Raw genomic sequence first — 13488 nt, forward strand, 5'->3', positions numbered from 1 at the left:
GAAAAGCCTTGGACACAGTTGACCACAATATTTTGTTGTCAAAATTAAATGCTATGGGTTTTGATTCTGATACATGTAAATGGATTAAATCCTATCTTACGAATAGGTGTGAAATGGTTGATATAGATGGAGTGCGTTCAGACTCTTTGCTGATTTAGTGTCGAGTACCACAAGGTAGTGTATTAGGGCCCTTTCTTTTTTAATGTATATAAATGATTTAAAGATGGCATGTTCTAGCCACTTATCATTATATGCGGATGATATCGATAATAGTTACTGATGAAAATAAAGAAATAATAGAAAACAAGTTAAGAAGAGAAATTGTAGAAGTATCCAATTGGTGTTTTCATAATAAGTTATTTTTTGCACTTCAATTGTCTCAAAACTGAGGCTATTTTATTTGGTTCTGAGGCGAAATTGAAGAAATGTCCCAATTCAGAAATAAGGGTGGGAGATGAGAATTTTACTTTTAAGCAATAAGTTAAATATTTGGGATGTATTCCAGATAGCAAAATGACAGGGGATAGCATGGCAGTTGTAGCTCTATCGAAAATAAGTAATAGAATAACATTTTTAGGAAGACAGGCTGGTTATTTAGATAAACAAACCTTGATAATGTTAGCTAGTGCATTAGTGCAACCACACTTTGACTATGCAGTAACTTTTCGGTATAGTGGCTCTAAGAAACAAGTTAAAAATAAATTACAGACTGCTCAGAACAGGTTGTGTAGAATCGTTCTGGGGTTACATCCTCGTACACAACTGAATAATAATCACTTTAGGGAATTGGGGTTTTTAAAAGTGGATAAAAGGGTAATTTTTATTAAAATGATGATGGTGTACAAAATAATACAGAGAACTGTTCCAAAATGCTTGTATGACAACTATGTTTTTGTGAGAGATGTCCATGGTATTTCTACAAGGGCAAGGATAAATAATATATATTTGTACCGGTTTAAAAGTGTAGTTGGGAAGAATTTGTTTTTGTACTCGAGTGCAGCTGCTTGGAATGAATTGCCAGATTATTTAAAACAATTACACGAGGCATGGCCCTTTAGAAGAGAAGTTAAAAAATGGCTTTCCAATTAAGATCCCATATGAATTTATTAAGGTGTGAGATGTTTGATTTTATTCCCACTGGAACTGTTTGTCCATTTTATGCATATAGAGGACCACAATGGAAATAAGCCTGGGGCTTTTTTGTGTATTTTATCCTCGACAATTTGTCTTGAAATGTGTATGAATTATCTTTGGCATGATTGTATTTGTTTAAGATCATTGTTGAATAAATCAAATCAAATCAAAATCAAATCAAAGCTACTGACCTTTCTTTTTTTTCCCATATATTTATTTTATTTGTAATAATACAATATAAGTTTCCATTTTGTGTTTTCAGAATGAACAATTCTTCCAAACAAATGTCATTTTGTGGTTTTATCCCAACGATCCCAAATATTTCATTTGTCCTATTGTTGGTAATTTGCTTATTTTCTCTTATTTTTAATAATATTATCATATATATCGTTATTGTGAAATAAAACTTCTCACATCGTGAAATAAGAATTTGGTCATATCGCCCACCCCTACGTTGGCGGGTGTGTGATAGGGTTGGAAGGGACGAGTGGCGGGAGCTAACTTTCTGTTGACCCATGTCTTCATATGCCTTATCAAAATAAAATCGAAAGCAAGCTAAGATCATCAATATTCTTTTTGATGTAAATGATGACCGAGTCGAACGAGTCACGAATATGCTGGCTTATATTGATTTTATTTTCAGGATCAGGCAATTACATGAATCAGATTTAAACTCCAATCGACCACACAAGCAGCACAAGCTGTACCCGCTGGGTCATGTCACCGACTGAAGCAGATTTATAAAATGAGTCCCAAGAGATTTTTAGCTTCTATGTATTTGCTTATATAACATTGGAAACTTTCAAGCTAGTGCTGATAAAAGCATTTGCCTATATCTGTCTGATTCTTCAGGCACACTTAACACAATTCCACCATGAAGAAAAGAAAGCTAATTTCAGATTCAGAAGACAGATATGCATTACCTTGTATCTGGAAATCAAAGGCTACTGGAGTATATTTCCAGGCTAGTGTGAACTCTTTAAACAAGAAAAGTCCATTTTGATTTTGGGGCTAAAATGACAGCCCATATATGTGCTGCTTGGAGAGGCCAAGGTACCACTGAATTATGAAAGTAAGACAAAACTAATATATTTTTAAGTGAGAGAGAGAGATTGGGAAATGAGAGACAAGTACATCACGCACAGCTTATGTAATATGCAGACAGGAATCGCACATTGTGGAGAACATTTAAATATTCAAGGATATTCACCTGAACATCATTTCACCAGCGATAAGCCTAAATATAGTACCTGTGAATCCTTTTACAAATTCAGTGGCTCCGCTGAGATGACGGGCTAATGCTGAAGATATTTTTCGCGTAATCTGTACAAACCATGAGGCCTTTTTTTAAATGTCATAATTGTACCATTTTAATATTATTAAACTAAAAGCACCTTACTAATCAAATAGCAACACCCTGGCAACCATTTACAATGGCAGGGAACCACAACTATAATGGATGGATGGATGGATGGATGGATGGATGGATGGATGGATGGATGGATGGATGGATGGATGGATGGATGGATGGATGGATGGATGGATGGATGGATGGATGGATGGATGGATGGATGGATGGATGGATGGATGGATGGATGGATGGATGGATTTATTGCAGCTCATACTTGGTTTCTCTTGTCTTTAGCATTAAATCCTAACAGTTAACATTCCTATATAGTTCATGAATCATACTTTTAATAACAAATAAAGTTTAGAATTTGAGTAACATCGATTTACTACCGTAACTAAATTCACTAGTTCCATATGTACCTATCCATCAGTGATATTTCAAATATGTGAATCATCTCAAAAACGTAGAGGCCTCCATGGAGATATGATCTCAGGGTTCTGACAATGCACTTTTTTATCTTCAGGGAATATAATCGCTGACTGAGTCAATTCAAATGTGTGTGCTCAACGCTTATACTTGCGTCTGTGTGCTGACAAAGGCCTGAACATGACACGGAGGAAATTAAACAGAAGCATTGCTAATTTTCATGATTTTCATTAATGTACAGTTTTGGTGCACAAATCTTGTGATCTAAAAATCAATTTACAACATTTAGAAAACATTATGCAGACATTATAAATATATACTAGGACAACTAGGTTTTATTCCCCAAAAAGTGTAAACACTGGGCATGTGCATATTTGATGTGAATATTTATACAGTACACATATGTTCAAAGTCAAGTAGTCAAAATACTTTATATGTATGTATGCATGTATATATATATATATATATATATATATACACACACACACACACACACACACACATTCTATTGGTATATTGGTATATATTAAGTACAATCAACTTGGATGTTGATGTTATTTCTACTTAAATTACATTAACCCTCTGGGGACGGATTGGGCGGTACCGTCCAAAATGGCATACTTTTACAAATGTGTAATTATCTTAAAAACTATTAATGATAGAGATGTGCGGTCTTTTTTGCCGTCTTAACATCTTCCTCAGATTCCGCTGAAAACAGTGATAAGAAACTTACCCGGCTTGTATACACACTTCCTTGTTGCGCAATACCACTACGTCAAAGGCCAATGAAATCGATGTTGTTTGGCAGATTCACGAGCAACAACCAATGGAAAAATTGCCGATGGAGGAATATTTTTCTTACCCAATCAGAGGAAGGTTACTATGACGTATTCTAGCAAATCGGAGGACTCTGTAGCCGTGCAAGGGGTGGTACTATATACTATTACGCAAACAGCGTTGAGTGGCAGAGACGACAGAAAGCGAACGGACGCGTCGAGTATAAACAAGGCTTTACGGAGCGAGAGCACACAGAGATATGAGAGAGAGACAGAACAATTATAATATACACATACAATTATAGCATTATTTATTGTTTTAACACTTTTATGATGGCAAGCAGTAAACGATTTAGGTAGAACAAGCTCTGGAACAATTACTGGAGAGTGACGAGGAGAAAGCATTGCTTAGAAAATTCTAAGCATTCCTAAGAAAAACGCCTGGGACTATTTGTAAATAAAGTTAAAATTTTCATTGGTCTTTACACATTTTATTTAACAATTACACATGTCTGTCAAGCAAAGGCTTTGACAAATATATTTTTTGTTCAAAAACTGTTCACTATTGTTGTGTGATGTGTGATTTTCAGAAATAAATGCCAAAAATCGAATTTTCGTTTTTGAAATTCTCTAGTTTATAATACATTTTCACTCATACTTCCTTTATAAACATATTACATGCGTGCTTATGTTAGATTAGGGTCTTCTGAATCCATAGATACCAAACACATAGTGTTCCATCTCCATTACATATAGTTTATAAGCCCAAATGTAAAAATAGAGAAAACGTACCAAAAAGAGCTTAGTCCCCAGAGGGTTAAACTGAAAAATTAGTTTAATCTTGAATAACAAAAAATATTGAAAATTGCTTATAAGTTATTTTGATGAGTTAAAGCAATGTAAAAATATATAATATATAACATTGGTCTTATAATATTTTATAGTAATATATATATATATATATATATATATATATATATATATATATATATATAAAATGTTAAATATATACTGTATATACATTTAAATCTTGTTGATTTAGTAATAAAGAACCTGTTTGAAAACTATAAATATTATTTGCTTACTTCATTTGATGCTGCTGATCTGTCCCAGCTAATACATCTGTTCAGATGACTACCTGAAGAGCCCTGATTAAATCCATCCATGGGGTAAATCTGATTATAACAGGGCATATAAACTGGCTTAGTGTCTCTCTCTCTTCGCTTGTTCTCATGTGATTACGGTTGATGTGATTGTGAGAAATGATGAGAGAAAATTTGTGTCCAGCCTTACCCGTTTTATTTTGTCTGCTTGATTACCTCTTTATATCATCTTCATCTTCCCATGAAACCATGTCCATGTGAACCAATCTTTCAGGTACGAGCGTTTCACACTTACTGAGGCACCGCCGTCCTGTTCGAATACACTGTCAAAGCCAATCAACTGCAAGCATACAAAAGGCTCCTCTGCCTCTCAGAGCGCTGCTATGGCTTTACTCCACAGTCCTCAACCACGGCACCTCATTCTCAGCCTCTTGCTGTCTCGACTCATCTCCTCAGGAATTCTCCGCTTTCAAGTCGTCAGCGGCATCTCTTTGGATCACTTGGATTGCAAATGACATTCCCACCTGCTAAACAAAGCCCTGACAACAACTGATGCTCCAGACATCCTCAGACAAGCCTTAGACAAGAATCATATCAACAACAGCATGCAGAAACCATATTCACAACAATGATTTTTGATGCAGCAACAATAAATCTAAACCAAACACTCTTTGCCCAAACTTGCACAACAACTATAAGCAATGAAAGTGCACATGCTATAGTTCAATATTCAGAGTAAATGAGTGTTCTGTGGCAACCACTTTTATTATGTAAAAAGAAGAAAAAGACATTGATTTTTGCCTGAGGAACGTGTACTGATATCTAAGTATATATATATATACACACACTCACCTAAAGGATTATTAGGAACACCATACTAATACTTTGTTTGACCTCCTTTCGCCTTCAGAACTGCCTTAATTCTACGTGGCATTGATTCAGCAAGGTGCTGAAAGCATTCTTTAGAAATGTTGGCCCATATTGATAGGATAGCATCTTGCAGTTGATGGAGATTTGTGGGATGCACATCCAGGGCACGAAGCTCCCGTTCCACCACATCCCAAAGATGCTCTATTGGGTTGAGATCTGGTGACTGTGGGGGCCATTTTAGTACAGTGAACTCATTGTCATGTTCAAGAAACCAATTTGAAATGATTCGAGCTTTGTGACATGGTGCATTATCCTGCTGGAAGTAGCCATCAGAGGATGGGTACATGGTGGCCATAAAGGGATGGACATGTCAGAAACAATGCTCAGGTAGGCCGTGGCATTTAAACGATGCCCAATTGGCACTAAGGGGCCTAAAGTGTGCAAAGAAAACATCCCCCACACCATTACACCACCACCACCAGCCTGCACAGTGGTAACAAGGCATGATGGATCCATGTTCTCATTCTGTTTACGCCAAATTCTGACTCTACCATCATAATGTCTCAACAGAAATCGAGACTCATCAGACCAGGCAACATTTGTCCAGTCTTCAACTGTCCAATTTTGGTGAGCTCTTGCAAATTGCAGCCTCTTTTTCCTATTTTTAGTGGAGATGAGTGGTACCCGGTGGGGTCTTCTGCTGCTGTAGCCCATCCGCCTCAAGGTTGTGCGTGTTGTGGCTTCACAAATGCTTTGCTGCACACCTCGGTTGTAACAAGTGGTTATTTCAGTCAAAGTTGCTCTTCTATCAGCTTGAATCAATCAGCCCATTCTCCTCTGACCTCTAGCATCAACAAGGCATTTTCGCCCACAGGACTGCCGCATACTGGATGTTTTTCCCTTTTCACACCATTCTTTGTAAACCCTAGAAATGGTTGTGCGTGAAAATCCCAGTAACTGAGCAGATTGTGAAATACTCAGACCGGCCCGTCTGGCACCAACAACCATGCCACGCTCAAAATTGCTTAAATCACCTTTCTTTCCCATTCTTACATTCAGTTTGGAGTTCAGGAGATTGTCTTGACCAGGACCACACCCCTAAATGCATTGAAGCAACTGCCATGTGATTGGTTGATTAGATAATTGCATTAATGAGAAATTGAACATGTGTTCCTAATAATACTTTTAGGTGAGTGTGTGTGTATATATATATATATATATATATATATATATATAGTTTAAAAAAAACATTCAATATGAATACTTAATTGGTAGGTATTACTATTATATTATAACAATTATTGTTTATAATAATTTGTTATTACTAATTATGTATATATTGTTTTAATACATTTACATATTGTTTTAACTAATTGTTTATTTTATATAAATACTCAGAGATTTAATTATTACAAATTATTTTACTATCATCACCTGTTGAATAAAAAAATGTCACTTCCTTGCAAATAAATTTGTTAGTAGCTATTTCAATGAACAACAGACCAAACATCAAAGGATAAAAAAGTACTGCCACACCAAACAGAGATCTGAAAAGTTCTCAAGTTCAACAAGGTGTAAAAGGTAAGCTGGCAAACTAATGAAAGACTCAAGTGTTCAAATATATTTTTCAGTCATCACAAATTACTCCCTGGGGGTTGAAGTTGGATGAAGGCTGACACCGAGGCCCTGCCCTCATATACCATCTGTGAATATGTTTGAGGGTTTGATGAGTGCTGGGGCTGAAGGGCTGAAATTTGCCTGTAATGGCCTGCAGCCTCACTGACACTCGTGACGGGGGGATCGTGTTCCCTCTAATCTGCGGTCAGTCCAACCTTGAAGCCCAGTGGTGCTCTGTGTGCTGAATCACTAATGTTTCAATGGAGGTAAACAGCTCTCAGGGTGAGTAGAGGTGAAGGGATATGTGAGATACGGGTGCCCTGAAGTGAATGAGCCTATATCGGACGGTCTAGGGGATACGATACGGCCAGAAAACATAAGGCATTGCGTTTTTAAACATGATTCAGGAAACGGCCCTTCACTCATGGCTATACATTGCCGTGCTTCTTCTGAGTGATTAAATCCATGATTCATCACATCGTAGGCGAACCATAATGGATTGAATGCCATTAAATGCCTTCGGAAACCAGGGCAAATAAGGTGGTCCTTCACTTGGAGGAGGAAACGTATATTTGACTGAAATAACTCCCAATGAAGAAGCCACAAAAATATTATAATCATTATAAAATTATAATATTATATTTTACTTTGCTTTAACTCTTCAAAATAAGTTCTGCAATTTCCACTTTAGTGGAAGTTATACAAGATTCAACTCATTTTTTAAAGTCAATTTAATGCAATTTAAGGTGAAATTACTTAAACATCCAAGTAAGATTTAAGGCAGCAACTTTTTTTAACAGTATATATATATATGAATTGTAGGAACAATCACTGTAGTAACTGGTATTTAATGGCATATAATGCATCGAGTGAAAAAAGGCATATATTAAAAAATGTATCCTGGGATTTTAAGATTCAATTGGATCAAGCAAAAATAATTAATCGGAAAATCAATACATTTACTCAACCCCAAATTGTTGACCCCACAAACCAGAGTTAAATGCCCTTTTTATTAGCTTTCACATCCATCAGCATCGTCATATCTCATGAGCTGACCTGTGAGAGAAGCGCTTGAAGGGGGGGGCAGGAAACAGAGAACGCTTTAGGAATATATTTGTGTCAGAGAAACAGCTCAATCCAGGGCTTTAAAACAGAGGGTCAGATGAGGTGGCGAGCTACTAACTGTGACTAACACTGTCATACTTTGATGCTGATAATGTTGCACTGCAAAATAATCCTGTTCTAAATCAGTATTTCTGATCAGTATGGTCTCCATTGGGGGGGGGGGGGGGAAGTAGGGAGTATATTAGGGTCTTAATTAAAGACCCTAATATACTCCTGGCAAAGTTAGTTTTCATTCATCGCTTTGTGTAAAAAGCGGTTTACTGTTAGCGAACAGCTGATGCCGCCCACACTGCTGAGAGCGACGAATATGTAAATATGTGCTGTGTGCTTTCCTCTCAATAACTAAACAAACAACAAAAATGACAGCGATGAGAAAACAGCAGTTAAGAAAACATTTGCTAAGTGGATAATATGTTTGCACAAGCTCTGCAATTCAGCACTCCAGTAAAGTCCCGTCACGTTTATTAATACAGCGCTTTATACAACAGATTGCTTTAAAGCAGCAGCTTTACAGGATTAAATATGGGAAAAAACAGTGTCAGTGTCGTTTCAATTAGAATTTCAGCTTCAGTTTCTACTATAAAGCAGCTCTCAGGTGGATTCATGCATTTACTCGTGGACGTCTGACCTCAATAGACTGAACAGAAGAAATGAACCTGAGAAGATTTACAAGGAAGGCGGAGCCTCAGAGCACACCTACCAATTACATCATCGCCACAGACCAATGGTAGTGCGAAGGTGTTTGACAGCCGAAAGTTCGCTTTGGCAAGAACTTTGCTTTGACCTTTGCTTTGGCCTAAATAAAATAAAAAATCATATTTTTTTAAATCTCAAAGTGGTCCTATTATGCCTTTTCACTTTTTCAACTTTAGTTAGTGTGCAATGTTGCTGTTTGAGCATAAAAAAGATCTGCAAGGGTACAAAGCTCAAAGTCCACTCCAAATGGAGATATTTTATTTAAACAGAATCCACTTTCAATGAACTACAACGAATGGCTCTTTGGACTACAACGTGATTTTCTCGGGCTTTACGAAGTCATAATGTTTCTCATTTAATTAATCCCCGCCCACGGAATACGCAAAAAAAAAACCCGAAAAACGGACGAGGCCTGGATGAGCTGTTGCTATGTCAAAGAGATGCTGTTTTTTCCACAACTCCTAATGCTGACGAACTTAGATTTATTTTAACACTGTTCCTTAAAATTATAATCCCAACGTTTATCTGTACAAACAAAAGCTACTGTACACAAAAAAGCTTCTCCTGAAATAGAGCAGTTTCCACTTTGTCGGAGCAATCTGTTGTTTGAGGATCACAACTTGTAAGTATGTCTTTTTATTTGTAGTTGCGTTTTCTATTAACAGTTCTCTATTCTAATTTTTATGTTTTTTGCTACGCTCGCCTGCTAGCCAACATTAGTGTTGATATAATGTTTACTGTAGCTTTTGTAAGCTCGCACTTTTGTAAGGATGTTTGTAAGGAAAACTGTTCGCCCCTCAGGAAAATTAACCATGTTTTTGTTATTGATTACTGTTTGTATAACCATAGCTTTCCGACAAATATCATGATTAAATGGTGTATAACATTGTATCTGTAATGTATGAGAAAAACATACCACTCTGCAAGCACAGATTTCACAGGACGTTTCAAAGTTCGTGCATGAAATCTGTTCTGGACGATCCTCTTATTTGTTAACAATAACATTGTCAGGGTCTTAATCAGGCTCAAATTGGACTAAAATGGCCGCCATCCATTATATTTACACTAGAGTAGAAATCGCCGTTATGGAGGGGTGGGACATTTCCCAAACACACGCTAAGTGCTGCCAACTACAACACATTGGGCCAGCTAACTAAACACAGCACATTTTGTATTTTGGAATGAGGGGCTTCATCGAAACCGGAACTAAATGACTCGTTCGAGACAGACTGGGGAGAGGGTATGTGTAATAATGTAAAATATGTGAAAAATAATGTGTTTTTTTAACAATCAAGCATGAAAGCATATTCTATTATACCACAAAAACAAAATCAAGACTTCCTAAAAGAGTATAATAGGACCCCTTTAAAGCGAAGTCGAAGAGCGACATTTCAAACAAAAATAATGCTATTTATAAATAATGTAATTTTTGTTTGCCATATCATTCTTTGTTTTTATTGTAAGCAGTTTATAAAAAAAAAGATTTTAACAGAATATATGTTAAAACATAATGTTGTGTATATATACATATGCATACAGCAACCTTATGTTTTAACAAATAAATCCTAAATAATGTTTCTTGAGCACAAATCAGCATATTAAAATGATTTCTGAAGGATCATGTCCCACTGAACACAGTAATAATGCTGAAAATTCAGTTTTGCCTCACAGGAATAGATGACATTTTAAAATATAAAACATTTTTTTATTGTAATAATATTTCAAAATTGTAATGTTTTTATCTGGAATATCAAATGTGAATAAATGTATACAGAGCGTATACATTTATTCACATTTGATATTCCAGATAAAAACATTACAATTTTGAAATATTATTACAATAAAAAAAAATTCTCTCTCTCTCTCTCTCTCTCTCTCTCTCTCTTTATTTTTATATATATATATATATATATATATATATATATATATATATATATATATATATATATATGTAGTTTAGATATTTTTACTAGAAAAAAAAAAAGATTGTTTTGCAGTGTGCCTCAATGGCTTGTATTTATCAGTAACAAGCTACACTGGCTCTTGTTTCAAAACTGACATCACAAACTAGTACACACAACAAAACCCTCAGATTTCTTTCAAAACCCATTCTATTTCACCTTTTATTCACCTCTCGTGCAACATAAGAATTTATAGTCTCCATCTCATATACGTTTGAAAAGGCGTAAATAATCCCAAACCTCAATGCCTTCATTTTGATTTATGCCTCAGCTGACCAGATCCAGCAGCAGTGTCTATTGGCTGCATCACAGAGTCCCATCACTAACTGAGTGCACTGCCTGCCTGCCATGAAGGATGAGGAGACTCATACATCAGGATGACGTCGGAGAGGGAGAGAGTCCCTGGTGGATTGAAAGGACATTTAAGAGTTTCATTCTGTCACCCAACACAGCCACAACAAGCCAGCACGGCTCTGACGGCCTCACTCGAGTTTGCAGCGAAGAACACTTGCATGGACACAGATATCATTCTTTCAACATTTAGGATGTCGCACCGTAACGCGATGCTTTATTACCTTGATTTCCCACATATGTATAAAGCGGCTCCTGTGACGACAGCTCAAAATGCTCTCAATGTCTCAACAGTGAGTCATCTCATCTGTAAACAGCACGGATGTTATGCAATCGACTTTTGCCGGAAGCTGGAATCTCTGCAAACTTGAAAGTGGGCAAACAGGGCTTTTTTTGTTGTTGTTGCTAAGAAAATCCAACAAACTCCAGAAGTGCAGTGGGAGGGTATCCGTTAAACCTGTTTAAGGGACACAGTAGCAGAAATACAACAGCAGGCTCACGACACAAAGCCATGTAACTGTGAGTCGATACAGATTTTCGGATTTCTACATTGAGTATCTTTCTTTCAAAATGCCCATAAAGCATTTATCTAGAGTCGCCATTAAGAACTATTACAAACCTGAGTGGTCATCATGAAACTTAATTAACATGATAAGAGGAATTACATTGGCATTCATATGACTAAATCATGAATTGGCATTCATGACTAAAAGTGACACTTAAACATAAAACAAAAGAATAAATTAATTCAAACATAAAAAGGTAAATACATAAATGGACAAATTAATAGACATTTAAACAAGTTGGTTTTAAAATGTAGCTAAATATCACAATAAAATAATAAATTATTCATTTTTTATTAAAATTGACAAAGTAAAAAAAATATTTCATGCTTTATTTACCTAGCATTTTAAAAATGATTTATTCAATGTTATTTTTTTAAATGAACATAACTTTATTTATTTAACTACACATTAGACATAATTTTTAATTGTTTATTTTAAATTAAACCGTTTTTAATATTTATTAATTTGTGTGAGAGAGATATATTTATTTACATTTCTGTTTGAATTATATAAAATTAATACAATTACATTTTATTTAAAAAAAATGATATTTAAATTTGCGGTTAATTATAACAAAATAAACAGTTAAACAGTCTTAATTTGTGAAAAAGTAAATATTTATTTAGCTTTTTATTTGAATTATTAAATTGTTTGATTCCTACAGTACATTTAATTTTTTTAATGGCACTCCTAGTCCGACATGAACCCAAACATGTAGTTATAAACTGCCTAAATCAGTAAAGATTCAGTCTGACATCATTTACTGAACAATTTGTGACTTATTTGCTTGAATTCACTATATCATATTGCATAAAAGCCATTACTGCAAAATACTGTCTGTGTATAACATTTTTATTTCTTCTAGTTCAGCGCAGATGATTTCAATCTTCATTTTGCAATGTGTACGGTGCAGAATAATGATTGATTATTTGATTGGTCAGCTCCCTCAAACATCAAAGGACATCAGGCAGTAATGATACTCCGATTGCTACAATCACTCTTCTAGGATTAACAGTGCAACCAGACTGTCAATCAAACAGCTGGAGTCTATGAGCACATCAAAGCCGATCTGAGGGAACCAGAGGCAGAAAACAGCTTAAGTCAGCTCTGTCATCCATTTTTTAGTACAACACGTTAAATATACTCAGGCATGAACAGAATAATCAATATGACACACCAACACAAGATCTCTCCCATATTGGGATGATGTCTATGCATAATCTGATGCTGTGGCACTTCAGGAAAAACTGGATTGGGTTGAATTAAATATAGGATTCATGATTCAGGTATATTGCATTTTGCTATTGAGCTAACTGGGGGGAAAAAATAATATATATATATATATATATATATATATATATATATATATATATATATATATATATATATATATATATACATACATACATACACACACACACACACACACACACACATTTAAAGCACCTGTCCCGCCATACATTTCATAAAGTTGATTGGTGACGAACAAGATGCATTAAAGCAAAAATGCAC

General features: G+C 35.5%; 1 protein-coding gene across 8 annotated transcripts in view; it reads right to left on the reverse strand.

Annotated features, from left to right (window-relative positions):
- magi2b (membrane associated guanylate kinase, WW and PDZ domain containing 2b) overlaps window positions 1-13488 on the reverse strand; it is a 95702-nt gene that overhangs the window by 55545 nt on the left and 26669 nt on the right. Inside the window, exons 1-2 of one of the 8 annotated variants that reach the window (XM_077210920.1) lie at window positions 4981-5111; window positions 4773-4862 (exon numbers count right to left, since the gene is read on the reverse strand). The exons of the other annotated variants lie outside the window; for them this stretch is intronic. The gene's annotated coding sequence lies outside the window, so the exon portion shown is untranslated. Of the gene's footprint in view, window positions 1-4772; window positions 4863-4980; window positions 5112-13488 lie in introns of those variants that run through there. 8 annotated transcript variants of the gene reach the window in all.

The sequence above is a fragment of the Siphateles boraxobius genome, unplaced genomic scaffold, assembly GCF_051911475.1.
Source record: "Siphateles boraxobius isolate OS27281-9 unplaced genomic scaffold, OSU_SipBor_1 65, whole genome shotgun sequence".
Lineage (NCBI taxonomy): Eukaryota > Metazoa > Chordata > Actinopteri > Cypriniformes > Leuciscidae > Siphateles > Siphateles boraxobius.